Source organism: Anomaloglossus baeobatrachus, chromosome 2, assembly GCF_048569485.1.
Source record: "Anomaloglossus baeobatrachus isolate aAnoBae1 chromosome 2, aAnoBae1.hap1, whole genome shotgun sequence".
NCBI lineage: Eukaryota > Metazoa > Chordata > Amphibia > Anura > Aromobatidae > Anomaloglossus > Anomaloglossus baeobatrachus.
The window spans coordinates 260140068-260165260 of NC_134354.1; the positions used below are offsets into that span (position 1 = coordinate 260140068).

The window sequence follows — 25193 nt, forward strand, 5'->3', positions numbered from 1 at the left end:
TCCCCTTCCATAGGAAATCATTGGGACAAATGGTGCGAGAAACTCGCAAAAAAGCAGCATGCTGCGATTTTTTTCTCGGTCCGATTTGGACTGAGAAAAAAAATCGCAAATGCGAGCTGAATCATTGACTAACATGTGTCCGATTCCAATGCGAGTTTTTCTCGCATTGCTCTACTGCGAGAAACTCGCAAGTGAGAAGCAGCCCTAAGGCTATGTGCCCACGCTGCGGATTTTGCGTGGATTTTGCCGCGGATTTCCCGAAAATCTGCAGCAGCGGCACTTCCAAGCCATTTCAATGGCATTTTGGAAATGCTGTGTCCATGCTGCGGATTTTTCCGCGGATTTTGATGCGGAAAAATCTGCAGCATGTCAATTATTTGTTGCGGATTTTGGTGCGGATTTTGGGTATAGAATGGGGAAAAAAAAAAAAAAGAAATCCGCATCAAAATCCGTGGCAAATCCGCGGGTGCGGATTTGCCGCGAAAGTCGCGGATTTTCATGCAGAAAAATCCGCAGGTACATTCTACCGTGGACACATAGCCTTAAGAGGAGACTTTGTGCAGCAGGCCTTCATGGTAAAATAGCTGCTAGGAAACCACTGATAAGGATAGGCAACAAGCAGAAGAGACTCGTTTGGACTAAAGAACACAAGGAATGGACATTAGACCAGTGGAAATCTATGCTTTGGTCTGATGAGTCCAAATTTGAGATCTTTGTATCCAACCACCGTGTCTTTGTAGAAAAGGTGAACAAATGTACTCTACATGGCTGGTTCCCACCGTGAAGCATGGAGGAGGAGGTGTGATGGTGTGCGGGTGCTTTGCTGGTGACACTGTTGGAGATTTATTCAAAATTGAAGGCATACTGAACCAGCATGGCTACCACAGCATCTTGCAGCGGCATGCTATTCCATCTGGTTTGCGTTTAGTTGGACCATCATTTATTTTTCAACAGGACAATGACCCCAAACACACCTCCAGGCTGTGTAAGGGCTATTTAACTAAGAAGGAGAGTGATGGGGTGCTACGCCAGATGACCTGGCCTCCACAGTCACCAGACCTGAACCCAATCGAGATGGTTTGGGGTGAGCTGGACCACAGAGTGAAGGCAAAAGGGCCAACAAGTGCTAATCATCTCTGGGAACTCCTTCAAGACTGTTGGAAGACCATTTCCGGTGACTACCTCTTGAAGCTCATCAAGAGAATGCCAAGAGTGTGCAAAGCAAAAGGTGGCTACTTTGAAGAACCTAGAATATAAGACATATTTTCAGTTGTTTCACACTTTATATTTTAAGTATTTCATTCCACATGTTTTACTTCATAGTTTTGATGTCTTCAATGAGAATCTACAATTTTCAGAATCCTGAAAATAAAGAAAACTCTTTGAATGAGATGGTATGTCCAAACGTTTGGTCTGTACTGTACATAAACAAAAAACAAAAGTTGGGACACCCCTGTTGATGCAGTGGTTTTTCTTTATTTTATTGGAATGTGCTCATTGTAGATTCAGACTAAGGGCGGCTTTGCACATTGCAACATCGCACGTGCGATGTCGGTGGGGTCAAATCGAAAGTGACGCACATCCGGCGTCACTTTCGACATCGTTGTGTGTAAATGCTAGATGATACGATTAACGAGCGCAAAAGCGTCGTTATCAAATCATCGTTGCAGGCTCCGACTTTTCCATAATTATGCTGCCGCAACAGGTACAATGCTGTTCCTCGTTCCTGCGGCAGCACACATCGCTGTGTGTTACGCCGCAGGAGTGAGGAACTTCACCTTACCTGCCGCCGGCGGCTCTACGGAAGGAAGGAGGTGGGCGGGATGTTTAAATCTTGCTCATCTCCGCCCCTCCGCTGCTATTGGCTGCCTGCCGTGTGACGTCGCTATGACGCCGCATGACCCGCCCCCTTAGCAAGGAGGCGGGTCGCCGGCCAGCGCGACGGTCGCAGGGCAGGTAAGTGCATGTGAAGCTAGCGTAGCGATAATTTTCGCTACGCCAGCTATCACAAGATATCGTACCTGCGACGGGGGCGGGGACTATCGCGTGCGACATCGCAGCATCGGCTTGCGATGTTGCAACGTGCAAAGCCCGCCTTAGGCTATGTGCGCACTTTGCGTCGAGGTTGTTGCAGTTCTAAACGCATCCTATGCCAGAAATGTTTTTTGCCAAAGTTGGTTTTGACCACAAAAACGCTATAAATATTCTTGCGTTTTTGCCGCTTTTTACATGCTTTTTCACTGCTTAAAATCAGATGCGTTTTGACTACAAATACAATGCTAAATAAAGATTAAACATACAAACACTATAAAAAAAAGAAAAAAATAACAAAAATATCAATAATAAAATCATACAAAAAATGGCTTATGTTAATAAAATGATAACTTTGTGCTAATATTTATGCATAAAATTACATTTATTTATTGATTTTCAAGCATTTAATTGTCGGACTGTGTGTGTGTGTGTAAAGGGACATATCATACCATTAATATTTTGTCAAAAACGCATGCATTTAATTGGTCCAAAAAGCATGTTTTCTGCATCAAAAAGCATGTTAAACGCTAGAATTTTGAATTAGGATGCGTTTTGCAACTTCTCATTGACTGCAGTATTAGCAAAACGCTGCCAAAATGGCAAAAACAATTGACATGCTGCTTCTTTAAACGCTGAGTTTTTGCCAAATTTTCTGCAACTAAAACGCTGCATTTTTAACTGCATTGTGCGCACAAGAAATCACAATTTCCCATAGACTTTGCTTGAAGATCAAATCGCATGTCTTTTGGCATTAAAACGCTGCAGTTCAAAACGCTGCGGAAACGCAGGTAAAAACGCAAAGTGCGCACATAGCATAAAGGCAAAACCATGAAGAGAAACATGGAAAGGAATAAAGAAACACAAGTGAAACAAGCCACAATGTGATAAGCCTTCGACCCTTTTACTCTGGCGACAGCTCCACACACCATTGGCATTCTCTCAAGCAGCTTCATCAAGAAGTCACCTGGAATGTATATCCAACCATCTTAAAGGAGTTCCCAGACAAGAGGTGCTGAGTATTTTTTCCACAGCTTTGCCCTCAATCCAATTCCTCCCAAACCACCTAATTTGGGTTAACGTCCAGTGCCTGTTCAGGTCACTTTATCTGACACAGCTCTGCTTGGTTACAAGTCCCTTACCTGTCCTGTAGGTCCATTTTGGGTTATTGTCATGTCACAGCACAAATAATTGTCCCATCTGCAAATCACATGGAATGGCATATCTGTTGTGAATGTCAGTTATGCTTTGGCTGCTGGGAGGCTTCCTCTTGTGGCCAGGAATGGTTTGGACAGAGACCAGGTGTGTTGAGCAATGGGCGTTTCCATTGCTAACTCTCTGCTTATTTAAATCCTGAGCAACCAAAGAAAAAAGCGATCAAACATCCAATGCATTTAAAATATAAGTTTATTAGTGCAAGTGTATGACATAGGAATAGGCACATAAAGAGGGCATACAATGGTGGTGTCAATCCATCATAATAGTACTAATGGTGCTAATGACACTGCTGGTCACCACCCCTGACGCAGGCATCCGCCGAAACTGACGTCCGTCGGGTGGGGGGCTCTGGTGAGTGCAATACCATGTCCATGGTGGGTTATGTATATACATGTGATAGGTAAATAGACCTGGTTGCCGCTGGTTGGTGGGGTGTCTCTGTTGAGCCCATCAACATGGATATGTGAGTTATACCCCATTAGGGGAATTAATATTGTGGTCATTGCCATTTTTGCTGTGTTCTCCAGGCACTCCCTGCCACCAGCAGTGTCATTAGCACCATTAGTACTATTATGATGGATTGACACCACCATTGTATGCCCTCTTTATGTGCCTATTCCTATGTCATACACTTGCACTAATAAACTTATATTTTAAATGCATTGGATGTTTGATCGCTTTTTTCTTTGGTTGCTGTTGCTTGTCATGCGATTTATCCAAGGTCCTTATATGCGCAAGGCACCATCTATACAATTTATATTGAATGGAAATTGGTAATAATTATGATGGTGGTGTTTATGTCAAAAAGCTTATTTATTATTATTTAAATCCTGGTCTGATAGCAGGCTATGCCCGGATGTCAGTTGTTTTTTGTTCACCAGCCTGCTTCATCCTGCTCCAGACCACATCTACCCCAGATAAGTGCTTTGCTCTTTATTTGTTGTTTGGTTCTTTTACTCTTATCTGAGTTTGTCAGTTGCTGTGGTTGTTTTCAGTTTAGTTGCATGCAGGGATCTTCCCTCTCAGTTGCTTAGCTGGGAAACTCCCTGCAGTTATGTTTGGAGTATTGCTCCTATAAGTCCATGTGTTTGTGGCTTTTTGAATTTGTAATGATTCCTGTTTTCTGTTCATTGGTATGACAAGAGCGCCTGGTATAGGACGGAGTGCTGATCGTGCGATCTGAGGGCCTTTTTGTACTATCAGGAATTTGGAATTTTGTAGGGTTTTTCTCTGGCCACCATCAACCCCTTTCCTGTCCTTTCCTATTTTAGTCAGTGGGGGCCTCACCTTTTGCTAATCCTCTCAGCTATCTGTGGAATGTGTTTTTCCTATATCACCGCAGTCTTTGAATGTGGGGGGCTTGCTATTCTTTATCTATTTTCTGAGGCAGAGAGTTATTCATCTTTCCCTCCTTTAGGATAGCTAGTTCTCCGGCTGGGTTCGCGGTGCACAGGATGTTAGTTCACCCCTCAGCTACTTCTAGTTGTGATGGTTAGTAAGGGGATGGCGGCCAGATTAGTTGCCAATGCTCTTGTCACCTTTTACCAATGATTTATAGTGGTCTTCCATGGTTCCGGATCATAACAGTACATCCGGCCAACAAATTTAAAGGGTACTCTTAAGAAGGAAAAAAAAAAGAGAGGTCTGCTGATATTTTTTTTTTGTATTTTTCCTCTTCTTCTTTGGGTTCCGTGGAAGATTTCTTTTTTCTAGCATGGATGAATTGGGTGAGCGTATTGCTCATCTTGATGCTAAGGTTCGTCGTATAGAGTCTTATCTTGCACAGACTCCCCTTGCAGAGCCTAAAGCCTGCTTTACACGGTACGACCGATTGTGCGATTTCACAATCGATCGTACCCGCCCCCGTCCTTTTTGCGTCACGGGCAAATCGCTGCCCGTGTTGCACAAAGTTAGTAAACCCCGTCATACATACTTACCTCTCGTGCGACCTCGCTGTGGGCGGCGAACGTCCACTTCCTGGAGTGGGAGGGACGTTCGGCGTCACAGCGACGTCACACGGGCGCCGGCCAATAGAAGCGGAGGGGCGGAGATGAGCGGGACGTAAACAATCCCGCCCACCTCCTTCCTTCCACATAGAGACGGCGGCGGCCGCGGGAGGCAGGTGAGCTGATCATCGTTCCCGTGGTGTCACACGGAGCGACGTGTGCTACCACGGAAACGATGGTCAACTAAAGTAACCGATATTATGGAACCTAACGAGCAGTACCCGACTCACGATTTGTGAGCGATACTGCGTCGCTAGGAGGTGTCACACAGGCCGGCATCGCCAGCGATGCCGGATGTGCGTCACAAAAACCGTGACCCCGACGATCTATCGCACGATAGATTGCCTGGTGTAAAGCAGGCTTAAGATTCCCGTTCCTGAATTTTTTTGGAAGATAGGTCAAGATACTTGAGCTTCAAAAATAATTATAAATTATTTTTTGACATGCGCCCTAAGTCCTCACGGAATCCCGTACAGCAGGTTAAGATTGTCATTTCCCTTCTGCGTGGTGACCCTCTCTTTAGCGTCTGATGATCCGATTCTCAGTGATGTGGACTCCTTTTTTCAGGCCTTGGGTTTATTATATGACGAACCCAATATTGTGGACCAAGCAGAAAAGGTCTTGTTATCCTTAACTCAGGGTTTGGATTCTGCAGAAACATTTTGTCAGAAATTTCAAAAGTGGGCGGTCCTTACCAAATGGAATGATGATGCGCTTGCGGCTCTTTTTCGGAAGGGTATTGCTGATGCTGTGAAGGATGTAATAGTAGGATTTCCCGTCCCTTCTGGTCTTGATGCCTCTATGACCTTGGCCATTCAGATTGATAGGCGGTTACGTGAGCGCAGGAAGATACTTGCTGGTTTTGTGCCTGTGGAACAGCCTTTGGAGCCTATGGAGTGTGATATGGTCCTTTCTAATGCTAGTCGGCAGGGGTTCAGACGGAAGAATAGACTGTGCTTCTATTGTGGAGACGCTTCTCATAATATCTCTCTCTGCCCTAAACGTGAAAGGAGATTGGCTACTTCTGTTACTGTGGGTTCTTTGCAACCAAAGTTTCTTTTGTCTGTCACATTGATTTGCTCATTGTCTTCCTTTTCTGCATTTGCCTTTGTAGACTCAGGGGCAGCGCCCAATTTGATGGATTTTGGGTTTGCTAGGGATTGTGGTTTCCCCATGGTTCCTTTTGCAAACTCCTATTCCTTTAAGGGGCATTGATGCTACCCCTTTGGCAGGAAATAAACCCCAATTTTGGACCCAGGTGCCTATGAGAGTTGCACCAGCGCATCAGGAAAATTGTACATTTTTAGTATTGCATAATCTACAGGATACCTTGGTACTGGGATTTCCGTGGTTGCAGACCCATAATCCAGTTCTTGACTGGAGATCCTTGTCGGTAGCTAGTTGGGGTTGTCAAGGTGTGCATCAGGATCTTTCCGTGTCATCCACGTCTGCTCAGGCAGTTGATGTTCCGCCCTTCTTATCTGATTTCCGTGATGTATTTAATGACCAGGAATCTGATTCTCTGCCCCCACACCGGGACTGTGACTGTGCCATTGAGCTGGTGCCGGGTTGTAAATTTCCCAAGGGGCGGATTTTCAACTTGTCTGTGCCCGAACATGATGCCATGCGGTCATACATCAGGGAATCATTGGAGAAGGGGCATATTCGGCCCTCCTCTTCTCCTTTGGGTGCTGGCTTTTTCTTTGTTGCTAAGAAAGATGGGTCGTTGAGGCCTTTTATTGATTATAGTCTTCTTAATAAAATTACGGTCAAATATCAGTACCCTTTGCCTCTGATGTCTGATCTTTTCTCTAGAGTGAAGAGCGCCAAATGGTTTACGAAACTGGATCTCAAGGGTGCGTATAATCTCATCCGTATTAAGGAGGGTGATGAATGGAAGACTGCTTTTAATACTCCTGAGGGGAATTTTGAGTACCTAGTGATGCCTTTTGGGCTCACTAATGCACCCTTCGTCTTCCAGGCCTTCGTGAATGATATTTTTCGGGACCTTATTGGTAAATTCTTGATTGTGTATTTGGATGACATCTTGATTTTTTCTGATGATTGGGACTCTCATGTTGGGCAAGTATGGGCTGTTTATCAGATACTTAAGGATCATGCACTGTATGTTAAGGGGTCAAAGTGCCTCTTTGGGGTGCAAAGGATTTCCTTTTTATGCTTCATCTTGTCTCCCTCCGCTATCGAAATGGACCCGGTTAAGGTTCAGGCTATTTACGACTGGGTGCAACCGACTTCTCTAAAATCCGTGCAGCAGTTTTTGGGGTTTGCTAATTTTTACCGTAAATTTATAGCCAATTTTTCTGCCATTGTCAAACCTCTGACAGATTTGACCAAGAAGGGAGCTGATGCTGAGCATTGGACCCCAGAGGCGATTGTGGTCTTCCAGGAGCTTAAAAGGCGATTCACTTCTGCCCCAGTCCTGCAGCAACCTGATGTGTCTCGCCCAAGTTGAGATCGATGCCTCAGAGATCGGAGCTGGAGCTGTTCTGTCTCAGCGAGACGCTACTTTGGGTAAACTTAAGCCCTGTGCCTTTTTTCTCTCGGAAGTTTGCTCCTTCTGAATGGAATTGTGATGTGGGGAACCAGGAATTATTGGCTATGAAGTGGGCATTTGAAGAGTGGAGGCATTGGTTGGAGGGGGCTAGACATCAAGTTGTGGTGCTTATGGACCACAAGAATCTTACCTATCTGGGATCGGCCAAGAGGTTGAATCCTCGGCAGGCCAGGTGGGCTTTGTTTTTTACCCGGTTTAATTTTGTGGTCTCTTTTTTTTGCCGGGCATCAAGAATGTTAAGGCCGATGCCCTTTCCAGTAGTTTCTGTGCTGACTCCTTGGAGGTTGTCGAGCCGTCTACTATCCTGAATGATGGTGTAGTTTTCTCGGCCATTTTGCCTGATCTGCGGTTGGCACTGGCGGAATTTCAGGAGGATAAACCTGAGAGATGTCCTACAGGGAAACTGTTTGTCCTGGACCAATGGAGAGACCGAGTTGTCTCTGAGGTTCATTGCTCTGTTTTGGCGGGTCATCCTGGCATTTTTGGTACTCGGTGTCTTGTGAGACGCTCTTTTTGGTGGCTTTCCCTGTCCCGGGATGTCCGTCGTTTTGTGGAGTTTGTTCTAGGTCCAAGCCCTGTTGTTCACGTTCTACTGGGCTATTATTGCCTTTGCCGGTACCTAAGAAACTTTGGACGCACATCTCTATGGATGTTATTTCAGAGCTTCCCGTCTCTCAGAAAATGACTGTGATTTGGGTAATCTGTGATAGATTCTCCAAGATGGTCCACTTGGTTCCCCTATCTAAGTTGCCGTCTTCATCAGAGTTGATGCCTTTGTTTTTCCAACATGTTGTTCGTTTGCATGGTATTCCCGAAAACATTGTTTCTGACAGAGGGGTGCAGCTTGTATCCAGCTTTTGGAGGATTTTCTGCTCCAAATTGGGTGTTCAGCTGTCTTTCTCCTCGGCGTTTCATCCTCAGACCAACGGTCAGACTGAAAGGGCTATCCAGACCCTGGAGACCTATTTACGGTGTTTTGCTTCTGCGGATCAGGATGACTGGGTTTCGTTTTTGCCTTTGGCTGAATTTTCCCTTAACAATAGAGCTAGCTCTACCACATTGGTGTCCCCCTTTTTCTGCAATTTTGGGTATCACCCCAGATTCCTCTCGGGGCAGCTTGAGCCGTCTGACTGTCCAGGGGTGGATTCGGTGGTAAACAGAATGCAGCAGATTTGGGGGCAGGTAGTGCATAAATTATTTCAGTCCCAAGAAACTGCCCAAAAGTTTGCCAACCGGCGTCTGACTGTTGGTCCCCGGTTTAAAGTGGGGCACATGGTGTGGTTGTCCTCTAAAAATATTCCTATGAGAGTTCCATCTCCTAAATTTAAGCCCAGATTTATTGGACCTTATAAGATTTCGGAGATTATCAACCCTGTATCTTTCCGTTTGACTCTACCTGTGTCATTTAAAATTCACAATGTCTTCCATAAGTCCTTGTTGAAGAAACATGTGGAGCCAACGGTTCCTACAGCAGCGCCTCCTGACCCTATTTTGGTACAAGGGGATCTGGAGTATGAGGTTGAAAAAATTCTGGATTCCCGTCGCAGTAGGCGACAGCTTCAGTACCTTGTGAAATGGAAGGGTTATGGGCAGGAGGATAACTCTTTGGTTGTGGCTTCTGACATTCATGCGGACAGGTTGGTTTGCGCCTTCCATCATGCTCATCCCGAGCGACCCGGTGGTGAGGGTTCGGTGACCCCTCCTCAAGGGGGGGTACTGTTGTGAATGTCAGTTATGCTTTGGCTGCTGGGAGGCTCCCTCTTGTGGCCAGGAATGGTTTGGACAGAGACCAGGTGTGTTGAGCAATGAGCGTTTCCATTGCTAACTCTCTGCTTATTTAAATCCCGGTCTGATAGCAGGCTATGCCGGATGTCAGTTGTTCTTTGTTCACCAGCCTGCTTCATCCTGCTCCATACCACATCTACCCCAGATAAGTGCTTTGCTCTTTATTTGTTCTTTGGTTCTTTTACTCTTATCTGAGTTTGTCATTTGCTGTGGTTGTTTTCAGTTTATTTGCATGCAGGGATCTTCCCTCTCAGTTGCTTAGCTGGGAAACTCCCTGCAGTTATGTTTGGAGTATTGCTCCTATAAGTCCATGTGTTTGTGGCTTTTTGAATTTGTAATGATTCCTGTTTTCTGTTCATTGGTATGACAAGAACGCCGAGTGCAGATCGTGCGATCTGAGGGCCTTTTTGTACTATCAGGAATTTGGAATTTTGTAGGGTTTTTCTCTGGCCACCATCAGCCCCTTTCCTGTCCTTTCCTATTTTAGTCAGTGGAGGCCTCACCTTTTGCTAATCCTCTCATCTATCTGTGTATTGTGTTTTCCTATATCACCGCAGTCTTTGAATGTGGGGGGCTTTCTATTCTTTATCTATTTTCTGAGGCAGAGAGTTATCCATCTTTCCTTCCTTTAGGATAGCTAGTTCTCCGTCTGGGTTCGCGGTGCACAGGATGTTAGTTCACCCCTCGGCTACTTCTAGTTGTGATGGTTAGTAAGGGGATGGCGGCCAGATTAGTTCCCAATGCTCTTGTCACCTTTTACCAATGATTTATAGTGGTCTTGCATGGTTCCGGATCATAACACATATTGTTGTAGAATTCTGAAGTAGAAGTGCTTTAAATTTGGAATAATTCACCCATTGTGTCACCAGGAAAGCCGACCCACACCATGACCCCTCCCCTTACATGCTTCATGGTGGACATAATATATGTAAAAATGAGCTACACATTTTTCTTTTCCCATGGTTTGGAAAAAACATGGTGCTTGATACCAAAAATCTCAAATTTCGAGTCACCAGATCAGAGATATCCACCGATTTGGTGTCCAGTCATTGTACTGCTTCTTTGTTTCTGTTTCCAGTCCTCAGTAGTGGATTCTTTGCAGCAATTCAATCATAAACACGTCTCACAGCATCGTCTGGACAATTGAGGTTGGGATGTGTCTGCTATTTTGATGTTTTGTATCATTTATGAGGGCTATTACCTGAGGGCTGTCAGTTTTGCCATTTTTGAGGCTGGTAACTTTGATGAAATTAGGTAATTTTTAGTTTTTCTTTCCTGATAAGTCCTCATAAGAGTGAGTTTCATTATATAGAATGATTACAGCACTTGAGGATACCTTCAAGGGTCTAGCAAATTTCCAAATTAATTGACCTTCATGTAATAAAGTAATGGACTGTCTCTTCTTTTTACTTAGATGAGTAATTCTTGCCATATTTTGGGTCAGAACAGGTGTGGAATATGGAACCTGAAAGTGAAGTTCTAAACATTGTATCCTTTTGCTCATCAGTGTGTATAATATCAAAGTTTCAGCTGAAGACCAGATGTTGTTTGCAGACTATTTCAGCACTTTTATGAGTACAAGCTTATAGAAAATTCACTTGCATGGGTGGTGTGTAGAAATTTGGCACACCTTTTTGATCTATATTTTATACAGTGCTTTGTGTATTCATATTTGGAAAAATTCTTTGACGACAATCGTGACCATAAACATCTAGCTAGAAATTCTACATTCTTGCATGCTTTTGTGAAAAAAAAAACAACTTCTGGAAGTAAAGTCATGTTAACAGGTAAGTTTGTTCTTTTTTCAGTTTGTTTAAAAAAACAAACAAAAACAACCCAAACTGCTTTACTTACCCTCCCTGGGTCCAGACCTGAGTCTCTCCTGCTGTTCCTGGTGTCTGTTATTGTCTGCGGCGCTGATGTCATGTTGACAGCGATGCAGCCAATAACTGAGCTCAGGAGCTTTGCCTGAGTACATGGCTCGAACCATTAAGCTCACTGATTCGCGGCAGCGCTGTCAACATGACATGAGCAACGCAGACTATAACAAACACTGGGAACAGCGGTGGGGCATGAGGATTTCCGAAACATGAAAACCTCTTTTAACCCGTTCACAAGTGGTCGATTTTTGCGCTTCAAAATAATAATAAAGTTTATTTATATAGCGCCAACATATTCCGCAGCACTTTACAAATAGGTGTGGGCTGGTATAGACAAAAACAAAACAAAATAGCGGATTAGCCAAGAGTGGACCAAGCGTTCCAGGAGCTTAGAGATAAAGGGGAGATTAGAGACTGGCCTGTAGTTAGCGGCACAGTTCTGATTGAGGGAAGGTTTTTTAAGTAGAGGGGTTATGATTGCATGTTTAAATGATGAAGGAAAGATACCTGATGAAAGAGAGAGGTTAAATATTTTGGTCAGATAGGTAGTGACGGCTGGGGAGAGAGCCTGAAGGAGATGTGAGGGAAGAGGGTCACTGGTGCAGGTTGTCGGGTGAGAAGAAGCAAGGAGCCGGGTCACTTCTTCTGTGACAGGCTCAAATATTGAAAGTGAGCTTGAGGTGCAGGAGAGAAGGGGATCCAGGCTCTGAGGGGATTTTTCAAAAATTTCCTGGCGGATGTTGCTGATCTTTTGTAAGAAGAATGTGGCAAGATCATCAGAGCTTAGGTTGGTGACCGGGGTCTACACTTTAGGGCTCAGGAGGGAGTGGAAGGTTTCAAATAGTCGTTTAGGATTGTTGGCTAGTGAAGTGATGAGATTGGTAAAGTATACTTGTTTAGCCAGATGGAGAGCAGAGTTATAGGTTTTGAGCATGAACTTATAGTGGATGAAGTCTGCAGCTGAAAAGGATTTTCTCAGCACACCTAGAACAGCGCTGTAGGAAACGTGTTTGAAGCGTGTGCCAGGGCTGCCTCTGCCTGTGTGTTTGGTTTTTTTTCTGCATGTAGCTGGTGCAGCTTCATCCAGGGCACTCTGCAATGTCTTATTATAATGTGACACTGCAGAGTGTGCGCAGGAGAAGGAGGAGATGGGAGCCAAGGATGATTGCAAATTGTTCATTAGCAGCTGGGTATTGATGGCACTTAGATTTCTGTATGGGCGATAAGTGGGGGCGTCCCGGGTGCGAAGAGAGTTTTTGTCCCCAGACCTGAATATCATAGAACATCTGTGGGATGATTTGAAGCGTGCTGTCCATGCTCGGCGACCATCAAACTTAACTGAACTGGAATTGTTTTGTAAACAGGAATGGTCAAATATGCCTTCATCCAGGATCCAGGAACTCATTAAAAGCTACAGGAAGTGACTAGAGGCTGTTATTTTTGCAAAAGAAGGATCTACAAAATATTAATGTTACTTTTATGTTTAGGTGCCCATACTTTTGCACCGGTCAAATTTCGTTTAAATGCGGATTGCACATTTTCTGTTAGTACAATAAACCTCATTTCAATCCAGAAATATTACTCAGTCCATCAGTTATTAGATATATGAAACTAAAATAGCTGTTGCAAAAACCCAAATTGTTATAAAGAAAACAGGTTAGCATTAATAGGGGTGCCCAAACTTTTTCATATGACTGTATGCTAAATATCTAATTTTTCTTAGATTTTCTTTAGCAGTAATGCACCTGCACATGTTCACACATTCATGGTTTCCATACTTTAGCATTATCAGAGTGCAAACTGTCTTTTTTTTTGTATTTGAGGTCGCTATTCCGTCACAAAACCGGTGACGTTACAGCGATATCGCAGTGTGTAAAGGTGCCTTTACAAACATAGGTAGAATCAACTCACAGAAGTAAAGACAAAACTTAGCTAATTACACAGCAGGGAAGGAACAGACTAGCATATGCATACCAAAATGAGAGACCGCATTAGGCTGTGTCCGCACTTTGCGTTTCCACCTGCTTTTCACCTGCTTTTCCACAGCGTTTTGAACTGCAGCGTTTTCTTGCCAAAATGCATGAGTTTTGATTTTCCTGCAAAGTGTATGGGAAATGGGGATTTCTTGTGCGCACCATGCAGTTCAAAGCGCTGCATTTAATTTGCATAATTTTGGGCAAAAACTCTGCGTTCAAAGAAGCAGCATGTGAATTGTTTTTGCCATTTGGGTAGCGTTTTGCTAACATTGAAGTCAATGAGAAGTTGTAAAAAGCAAGCAACATCAAAATTTCAGCGTTTTACCTGCTTTTTGGCTGCAGAAAACATGCGTTTTGGACTACATAAACGCATGCGTTTCTGACATCAAAATAATGGAATAAACACACACATAGTCCGACAATTAAATTATTGAAAAATATTAATTTATTGGAATTATAGCAATAAATAGTATAAAACCGCTATAATTATATTAAATATAACGATTTTTGTTATGATTTAAATTATATTTTTTTTCAATTTTTTTTCCCCTTTTTTCATAGTGTTTGTATGTCAAAACTTTATTTAGTAGTGTCTTTGTAATCAAAACGCATCTGACTTTAAGCAATGGAAACGCAGGTAAAAAGAGCTAATTTAAGCGTATTTACCGCGATTTTGTGGTCAAAAGCAACTTTGTCAAAAGCAATTTCTGCCAGAGGATGCGTTTAGAACTGCAACTACGACGACGCAAAGTGCGCACATAGCCTTAGTGTGAATGCAGGAAAGGACATGAGATGAAAATCTGTGCAGGAAATTCAATGGACAGTCGTTCATACCTGTGAATGAGACAAATGGATTATCAGAATCAGAGGTGAATGATGACCATGTAGAAGTTATGCCATAAAATTACATTTCTGTTTCTGGTATATTTCTGAGCACTTATGATGCACTTATCAGATGCGCTCAGAGATGCTTTCCGTTTTTTGTTGGTCATTCTTCTTCCAAGAGCTGTAACTTTTTGTTTTTTTCAGTCAATCTTTCCATGTGAGGGCTTGTTTTTGCGGGATGAGTTGTACTGTTAAACAAAACTAATAGTTTTACCATATAGCATACCGGAAAACGGCAAAAAAAAAATCCAAATGTGGAAAAATTGCAAAAAAAAAGTGCGATTACACGATTGTTTTTGAGATATTGTAGTCACTGTGTTCACTATATGGTAAAATTGATGTGTAGGTGTGATGCCTCAAGGCGGTGCGAGTTTGTAGACACCAAACATTGTATAAGTTTACTTTTATCTAAGGGCTAAAAAAATGGACATGTATGGTTTGATTTCTTTGTGTGAATTGGATGGGTTGTTACTGACATATGGTGAGAAATTAATGTTAATGCACCTTTAGAACTATATCTACTTAGAATATTAGTTACGTGTTTAATACTTATTTAACCCGCTATATATACATATGCAATCATGATTGAAAGTGTTGGCATCCTTAAAATTGTTTATGAAAATTAAGCATTTCTACTTTATTGCAGTTACACGTTTTGTTATGCACGTTTATTTCCTTTTGTGTGTATGTTCGAATAGCACAAAATAAAAAGCAAACCAGGAAAAAAAAGGCAAATTGAACATAATTCCAAATTTGTGGGTAAACTGCTTTATATCAAGCCTGTAATGCTCACGCAAAAACATGGAAAGTAACAGGCGTGGACAATATGAAAATCACACCTGAATATAGATAAAATGGGAGAAGTTGACTCAATCTTTGGATTGTGTGTCTGTATGGGCCACACTAAGCAAAGAAAACAGAAAAGAGGAGAAGGGAACTGTCTTAGGACTTAAACGAAAGTTGATAAATATCAAACGTTCTGAAGGTTACAGGTGTTCAGAGATCTTGATATTCTTTGTCCATGGTGAGCAACATAATCATGAAGTTTGCAACCTATGGCACTGTAGCTAGTCTGCCTGGACGTGGACAGCAGAGAAAAATTGATGAAAGGTTGTAACATAGGATAGTCCGGATGGTGGATAAGCAGCCCCAATCAAGTTCCAAAGATATTCAAGCTATTCTGCAGGCTCAGGGTGTATCAGTGTCAGTGGAATCTATCTATCTATCTATCATCATTTGAATTAAATGAAATGCTATGGAAGGAGACCCTGGAGGGCCCAACTACTGACACAGATAAATAAAAACAAAGACTGTAGTTTGCCAAAATGTGCGTGAGTAAGCCAAAATTCTTCTGGGAAAGCATCTTAAGGACAGATGAGACCAAAATAGAGCTCTTTTGGTAACGCACCTCATTCTACTGTTTGCCAAAAACAGAATGAGGTTTACAAAGAAAAGAACACAGTACCAACAGTCAAATATGGTGGAGGTTCAAAGATGTTTTGCTGCTTCTGGCATTGTGTCCTAGGTCATAGGTCTTTCAGCAGGACAATGACCTCTAACATACTTCAAGAAGCACCCAGAAACGGAATGAAACAAAGCACTGGAAAGTTCTGAAGTGGCCAGCAATTAGTTTGCATCTAAATGCCATTGAACAACTATGGAGAGATCTTAAAATTACTGTTGGGAGAAGGCCTCCGCAAATATGAGAGTGTAGCATCCAGGGATATGGGGTACTCTGTTCCGGGCAGTGTCTCTCTTGGGGGATGTCACGATGGTGGTCGTAACCCGGTTCCGTGCCCTGGGCCCTTTTTGTAATGGGGATATTTACAGGGGATTGGTGAATAAAGTTTATTCGTGACGCCACTTGCGGTGTTGCGGCTAAGTGTAGGGAGCCGCCGGTGCAGAATGTCTCTACTGGGGCTGGTGGTATTAGCAGCTAGTATGGTAGTCCCTCCGCAAGTAGGATTTTGCCCCAGCGGGTGTATGGTGCAGTGGGCGTTGGAAGAAGGAGTTCAGACAGGTATTCAGTGCAACTGGTTTACTCACTTGGGATGTTAACTGGTTGCCCGAGGCCGGCTGGTTTCGCCTCCAGGTCCCCTTTGTCCCAGTGCCAGTCTGGTTCTCTGGTACCTTCCTCCCCTGCACCTGTCTCTGGTAAGTGGGTCCCCGTGGTATGGAACACTGGGGGTCCCCGGTCTGTGTTTTGTCCACTTTTGTCCACCTGACGGTAGCGTGAATTCTGTGGGGTTGGAGTCTCTGGTCCTGTCCCCAGATCTCCCTTTGCTACTGAGTCTTCGGATTCTTTAGGGCCAGCAAGGTCCTTGATGGTCCCCTTTGGTGTGCAGGTGTTAACAGGTCGGCTTAAAGCTCTTTCCTGTCCTAGGGTCCTGTACCCCATCGGTGCGTAGTTCCGTGAGTTCTCCACCGGCAACCACTTCTCCTGGGTACCAGGTCACCGACAACCAGAGTCAGGACGTTGCTCAGTCACACCTTCACGTTTCCAATGTTTGACACTTTCTAACTGTCTGCTCCCTTTCACTGCAGACTTCCTTCTGACTACTGTTTTCCAGTGTCCCAACTCTCCACAGTCTGCCCCTCCCACCTGGTCAACTAGTGGACTGGAGTGGCTCCACCTCTAGGCGGCCATCCATTGGTCCCACCCTAGCTAAGTACCATTGTATGGGGGATTGTTGGGGAAAACTGGGTTTTTGGTGGTACCGGCACTGGGGTTCTGGGTCCCTAAGGGGGTAGGCCCTGCATCCTGGTGGGGATGCAGAACCTTGTAGCACCCTGATGGTCTAAGGGGCGCTACAAGAGCCCTAGAGCAGTTTGCAAAACGAGAATGGTCCAAAATTTGTTGATGGTTTCAGGAAGCGATTGATTGCAGTTATTTATTCCAAAAGGTGTGCAACTGTAACCAAATATTAACCCCTTCACAACCCGGTGATTTTTTCCGTTTTGTGGGTTTTTTGGGGGAGTGGGTTTTTTTGTTTTGTTTTTTTTTTTTTTGCTTCTGGGGTTTTGTTTTTTCCCAAAAGCCATAACTTTTTAATTTTTTTTTTGTCAATATAATCATATGAGAGCTTGTACTTCGAAAATGGGGAAAAAAATTACAAGTGAAATTGCAAAAAAAAAGCAATTCAACAAAGTTTATTTGTGTTTTTATTTACCATGTTCACTATATCCTAAAACTATCCTGCCAGGTTGGTCAGTATGAGTTTGTCGATTCCAAACATGTATGTTTTGTTTTTTTGTTTTTATTTACATAGTCCAAAAACATTTCTGAAATTTGTCAAAAAAAAAAGAATTGCGCACTTTTAGCGTCATTTTCTGAGACCTGTAATCTCATTTTATGGGATCTGTAGCTGTGTGATGGTTTATTTTTTGCTTCCTGAGCTGCCATTTTTATTTTATACCATTTTGATGTAGATGAGATGTTTTGATCACCTTTTATTACAATGTTTTGTCAACAGAAAAAAAAATGTAATTCTGGCTTTTTGAATTTTTTTCTTGTTATGCCCTTTACCTATCAGATTAATGTATTTTATATTTTAATTGGGCATTTCTGAACACAGCGATACCAAATATGTGTATTTTTATTTTTTTTAATTGTTTGTTTTAATTTCAATTGGGGCAAAAGGGCGGTGATTTGAACTTTTGTGGGGTTTATTTTTTTATTTTTCAAATTTTTTAAAACTTTTTTAACTTTTTATTGTTTTTACTGGTTAAAGCTGTCCTATTCTGATTGCTTGTGCTGTACAGAGCACTGCATCAGCACCACTCTGTACAGCACAAATGCTGTATTCGAATTACAGGAAGTTACATCATGACAGACCTAGGGCTCATCATCTGACCCACGACTGTGATGATAACCCATCCCAAGTTGAGAGTGCCACCAATTTGTCTAGCCCATTTTTTTGAACGTTCAGCAGACAACATATTTTGATTTCTATTGTAAAGCAACAAACCTAAGGTGAATAAAGCTTTAGGGAATTTTTGCACTCAGCATTTTTAGCCCACATGTACACATTGAGTATTTGGTGAGTTTTCTACTTTTTTACCTGTAAGCCAAAACCAGGTGTGGATAAAAAATTGATAAGTGGGGCCTGTGTTTCTATTTTTTTCAATAATTGTAGTTTTTATTAAATTATATAACGTTCAACAGATTACATTAGTTTACATAAGCCCAATGGAATTATATGCTATGTAAAAAGGTATATAAATGCAAGAAGAAAACATTGAAGCTTATCCATAAAACTTTAGACCCTGTAGCAGCTCCTGAACTAACTGCATATCATTGCAGGAATTATAGACTTGTGAAGCTAAATGACTACAGGGCCTTAATACATCTTTCTTTTAAAGAATTAACCTTAAAGGTATCAAACGCAATTGACAAACAAAGACAAAGCACTGACACAGTAGGGATAAAGAAAGGAGGTGGGGACAAAGGCTGAATTTATCTAGCTGTTGAATTGGGCCCAAATACAGTCAGGGCCAGAAATATTTGGACAGTGACACAAGTTTTGTTATTTTAGCTGTTTACAAAAACATGTTCAGAAATACAATTTTATATATATAATATGGGCTGAAAGTGCACACTCCCAGCTGCAATATGAGAGTTTTCACATCCAAATCGGAGAAAGGGTTTAGGAATCATAGCTCTGTAATGCATAGCCTCCTCTTTTTCAAGGGACCAAAAGTAATTGGACAAGGGACTCTAAGGGCTGTAATTAAATCTGAAGGCGTCTCCCTCGTTAACCTGTAATCAATGAAGTAGTTAAAAGGTCTGGGGTTGATTACAGGTGTGTGGTTTTGCATTTGGAAGCTGTTGCTGTGACCAGACAACATGCGGTCTAAGGTACTCTCAATTGAGGTGAAGCAGAACATCCTGAGGCTGAAAAAAAAGAAAAAATCCATCAGAGAGATAGCAGACATGCTTGGAGTAGCAAAATCAACAGTCGGGTACATTCTGAGAAAAAAGGAATTGACTGGTGAGCTTGGGAACTCAAAAAGGCCTGGGCGTCCACGGATGACAACAGTGGTGGATGATCGCCGCATACTTTCTTTGGTGAAGAAGAACCCGTTCACAACATCAACTGAAGTCCAGAACACTCTCAGTGAAGTAGGTGTATCTGTCTCTAAGTCAACAGTAAAGAGAAGACTCCATGAAAGTAAATACAAAGGGTTCACATCTAGATGCAAACCATTCATCAATTCCAAAAATAGACAGGCCAGAGTTAAATTTGCTGAAAAACACCTCATGAAGCCAGCTCAGTTCTGGAAAAGTATTCTATGGACAGATGAGACTAAGATCAACCTGTACCAGAATGATGGGAAGAAAAAAGTTTGGAGAAGAAAGGGAACGGCACATGATCCAAGGCACACCACATCCTCTGTAAAACATGGTGGAGGCAACGTGATGGCATGGGCATGCATGGCTTTCAATGGCACTGGGTCACTTGTGTTTATTGATGACATAACAGCAGACAAGAGTAGCCGGATGAATTCTGAAGTGTACCGGGATATACTTTCAGCCCAGATTCAGCCAAATGCCGCAAAGTTGATCGGACGGCGCTTCATAGTACAGATGGACAATGACCCCAAGCATACAGCCAAAGCTACCCAGGAGTTCATGAGTGCAAAAAAGTGGAACATTCTGCAATGGCCAAGTCAATCACCAGATCTTAACCCAATTGAGCATGCATTTCACTTGCTCAAATCCAGACTTAAGACGGAAAGACCCACAAACAAGCAAGACCTGAAGTCTGCGGCTGTAAAGGCCTGGCAAAGCATTAAGAAGGAGGAAACCCAGCGTTTGGTGATGTCCATGGGTTCCAGATTAAGGCAGTGATTGCCTCCAAAAGGATTCGCAACAAAATATTGAAAATAAAAATATTTTGTTTGGATTTGGTTTATTTGTCAAATTACTTTTGACCTCCTAAAATGTGGAGTGTTTGTAAAGAAATGTGTACAATTCCTACAATTTCTATCAGATATTTTTGTTCAAACCTTCAAATTAAACGTTACAATCTGCACTTGAATTCTGTTGTAGAGGTTTCATTTCAAATCCAATGTGGTGGCATGCAGAGCCCAACTCGCGAAAATTGTGTCACTGTCCAAATATTTCTGGACCTAACTGTATAATCCTAGGGAGCCCAGGTACAGTGGAACCTTTGTTTACAAGAACAATCCGTGCTGGGAGTGTGCTAGAAAACCAAGTTACTCATCTAGCAAAGCAAAATTTCCCATAGGAAATAATTTGAAACTCAGACAATGCATTCCACAACTTGTGCAATGTCCCATCCTGGTCCCCTATTGTGCCATTCCACACACGCACAAACACACACATATTATGCTCACCTTACCTTCCATTTCCTCGGCAGCCTCCTGGTTCTTGTAGGTCGCAGGTATGTGTATCTGGTAACCATCGCGACGATGCAGGAGCTTCCGCTGTCAGCGTCAACGTCATACGCATGAGCCGTTTGCCTCTGATTGGTCAGCGCACTGTCTTTGAGAATTGCTGACAGCATAAGTTCCTGCATCGTCGCAATGGTTACTGGATACACATACCTGCGGACTACAAGAACCAGGAGGCCGCCGAGGGAACGGAGGGCAAGGTGAGCATAATATGTGTTTGTGTAGATTGCAAGAGCGGGTCACAGCACGGTGAAAGTACGGAACCGGAAGTGTGTGCGGTATTTGCTCGTACAGCAAAGATTGCTTGTAAACAGAGTTACAAATGTACAGCAAACTTTGCTCGTATAGCGAAATACTCACACACCAAGTTACTCGTAAACAGAGGTGCCACTGTACTTTCAAAACTATCAACTGTAGCATTCAGCAGTGCCGTCAAATATTCCATTCTGCGAATGTCAGAAATTCTGGTTAGTAAATCCCAATAAGGCAGGGGATTGGACTTCCCAATGGAGAGCAATCATGCATCTGGCTGCTGTTTAAAAGGTGTAATAACAGTTTAGTTGAATTCTCCCCCAACCCTCCAGAAGTGACATTAAGGCCCAGTACCCACGCTGTGTAGTTTTGACGCATATTTTCAGAAATCTGCAGCAAAATCTGCATGTCCATTGTGAAGCCAGCAAAGTCTATGAGAATTCAGATGTACTGTGCCCACGTTGCTTATTTTTCCCTAGCGTATTTGGTGCAGAAAAAAAGAAATCTGCACCAAATACGCAAGGGAAAAATGCTCAACGTGGTCACAGAACTCCTGAATTCTCATAGACTTTGCGGGCTTTACAATGGACATGCAGATTTCTGAAAATCTGCATCAAAATCCTCGTCAAAGTACGCAGCGTGGGCACAGGGCATAAGAAGGTAGTTTGCCGGAACAAGCCCCACCTCCACAAAAAGAACCTCTTGTATCAGCCTTTCACTGAGGCCCAAAACTCAGACAGCCTAGGGCAGGTCCAAAATATGTGAAAGTGTGACCCAACCAACAAATCACTACGCCAGCATACACTTGGGAGTTGAGGATTTAATTTTTTAGGAACTCTGGGGTATGATACCAAAACTACATGATCTTGTATTGATTTTACTTTTATGAGGTACATATGGAGGTTTTAGCCGCCTTATCCCTAATATATTGCCATGTCTGTGGGGAAAGATCCCTCCCCAGGAAAGACTCCCACCTAACCACATATGAACGTGTTTTTTAAAAGGATTGACTTGAGGGGAATTAATTAACCTATAGATATCTGATATTAACCCTTTTGTTGATGGGCCTCTCCTACAAAGCTTTTCAAATTCAGTTGGCTGAGAAACTCCTGATGAACCATAAAGCAATAGTGCCAAATGTTTTATTTGAATATGGAAGAACTCACGGTTGGATTTAAGAAAATCAAATTGGTGTATTTTCAATGTGTCCTTGTCCACCACATCCGCAAATCTAAAAAGACCTGCTGAAATCCACGGGTGGACAATGTTGAATTCCACGCTGTTTAGGATTAAAGGTCCTGTTACACACAGAGATAAATCTGCGGCAGATCTGTGGTTGCATTGAAATTGTGGACAATCAGTGCCAGGTTTGTGGCTGTGTACAAATGGAACAATATGTCCATGATTTCACTGCAACCACAGATCTGTCAAAGATTTATCTCTGTGTGACGGGGCCTTAAGGGTTGATAAATGAAACATATCAGCCTGTGTTTCTATTATAGTTTTCCCCTTATTGTTCCACTCCTGGTTTTGGCTTACAAACACTGAGGTAAGAAACTCAAATACTCACCATGTGCACGTGGCCTACATGCGGACTTTTCTGCACCAAAAGCTATAGTGTTGACAGGAAAAATGCTGCATACGGTACGGGCATTCAAGGTTTTGAATGTGTTTTTGCAGCATTTTCAATTGCATTTTTTTTCCATTCAGTTGTATAAGTGAAAAAATATGCAAAAATACTAAAATAATTGACCTGCTGCAGATTTAAAAAAAAAACAAACAAACTGCCCAGTGGTTCAAGAAACACAAGGAAGAAAAAACACTCGGTAGTTTGAAATCTCATTTACATTTCAGGCACTGTAAAATGCAACTGCAAAAATGTCACGTGTGAAGCTTGAAAAGTAAACATTAAAAAATAAACTGTCTGGAATCCTTTATAAAGAATCTCAAAAATCCAACATAGGGGGGCGTGGCCTGGACCTCATGTAGAGAGGAAGCAGCGTGGGTGAGCTCCTGCCTGGATCCTGAATTATCCTGCACACCAGCCTTGCTGACAGGCACTACCGACCCTGGAGGGCTGCAACACTACTTATAACACCCGGGGAAGCGAGCACAGCCAGGATATGCCGACGCGCAGCAGCAATAAAAGGGACAGAGATGCGCAGGAGCGTGCCTCTGAAGAATCCAATATGGCGCCGCCGGCATCCACACCATCCCGAGCTGGAGCAGTGGGAGTAGCAAGCAGGTTGGAGCGGTTTGCCAGAGTGGCCCCTGGCACAGAGCCTACCTGCAACGAGGCACCCGATGGCAGCGCTGAACGGGCCCTGGAGCAGGGAGAAAACATACCCGATGGTGAGACTGTGAGTACCCTGGGCCTTGCATGTTCAGCAGAACAAGGTATGCAGACACACAGGCCTGTGCTGGCAGAGGGAGGAGGGGGAGATGTGGAGCAAACAACACCTGTTTTCACTGAGGCCATACTGAGAGACATTCTGGCAGCAATTAACTCTTGCAATACCACATTGGCCACTCTAAGCAGCCAGATGGGAACTGTCACCTCAGATATGGCCTGTATTAAACGTGAGCTGCAAGGGGTGACTGTCAGAATGGGGGAGCTGGAGGAAAGAGTGAGTACAACAGAGGATAAATTACCACCAATGTCACGAGAGCTGGGAAAGGCCACGCAAAATATCTCCACACTGCTAAACAAGGTGGATGATTTGGAAAATCGCTCCCGCAGAAGTAATTTGCGACTGGTGGGGGTCCCAGAGAGGATGGACGGCAATGACCCACTGAATTTCTTTGAAAAATGGCTTAAAGACACCATGGGAAAAGACATACTATCCTCTTTCTTCACCATTGAAAGGGCGCACAGGGTCCCTGCGCGTGCCCCACAGCCGGGAGCACCCCCACGTCCTATTCTGATTAAACTACTGCACTATAAAGATAGGGACACTATCCTGCGCAGAGCCAGAGATATCAAAGAACTTGCAATTGATGGGAGGAAGATATCAATATTTCCTGATTTCTCCATGGAAGTGCAACGTAAAAGAGCGCAATTTATTGAGATCAAAAAACGACTGCGCAACCTGCAAGTGCCATACTCCATGATGTACCCTGCTAAGCTGCGGATTGCTGCGAACGGAGAGACTCATTTTTTTGATACGGCTGGGGCGGCATTGTCTTGGCTGGATATCAATGAGAGATCCCTGAGGAGGAAGAATACCTGAGATTTCCCTTTCTGCCGCCAGGCGTTGTTTTTGTTTGGGACGCTATGCTGGTGAGCTCATTACAGTTAAATTCATCTAGGATCCAGGTTGGGAGACGGCCGGTTCATTGTGGACACACGCTGCACTAGCGAGTTGTGGACCCCCCTCCCTGCATGGACTTGGGGCGTGTTTTTAGCCCTGATTCTCTCTATTTGGGAGAAATGTGTAAGATACACTTGAGTTTGAGGGCAGGGGCACTGCGCACTGGTGTGCAGAGCCCTATCTCTCTCCATGTTTTTCTTGTTTATTGTTGTATGATGCAATCTGTTTGGGAAGTGTGGTGTGCCTCAGTCGTGTCGCTCAACCTAATGTTTTTGAGAATCGGTGGAGAACGCCTCTCTCCTCCAGGTATGAAGTATCCGTCCGGATCATATCTTAGTCTACGCTTATGGCGACATCTTTAAATATTGTAGCGTGGAATGTTAGAGGGCTCGGAGATGCGAACAAAAGATGTGCTATATTTACTCACCTACAGAAACTTTTACCGGCTATTTTATGTCTCTCCGAGACCCACATGGTCAGGGATAATGTTCATTGGCTGAGGAAGGGATGGATCGCGCATGAATATCATTCCACATACTCGACCCATGCACGGGGTGTGAGTGTGTTGGTGCACAAATCCATCCCGTTCTCATGTACCAAATCAGTGATTGACCCGGGGGGCAGATTTGTCTGTTTGCTTTGCATGCTGTATGGTATACAATTTATTCTGGTTGCGATATATATCCCTCCACCATATTCAGTCGAACCGGTAAAAAGGATATTGTCTATTTTAGATTCCCTTCCATCTGTGCCAACGCTTTTGATAGGGGATTTTAATAATTACTTACATCCCTATCTAGATAAATTACACTCGGGAAACATATCGGAGAACGCCGCCCCGACTTCATTTGCTAGAA

General features: G+C 43.3%; 1 protein-coding gene across 3 annotated transcripts in view; it reads left to right on the top strand.

The window, feature by feature from the left end:
• PIGW (phosphatidylinositol glycan anchor biosynthesis class W) overlaps positions 1-25193 on the top strand; it is a 176056-nt gene that overhangs the window by 138644 nt on the left and 12219 nt on the right. The window contains exon 1 of one of the 3 annotated variants that reach the window (XM_075335797.1): positions 11331-11402. The exons of the other annotated variants lie outside the window; for them this stretch is intronic. The gene's annotated coding sequence lies outside the window, so the exon portion shown is untranslated. Of the gene's footprint in view, positions 1-11330; positions 11403-25193 lie in introns of those variants that run through there. 3 annotated transcript variants of the gene reach the window in all.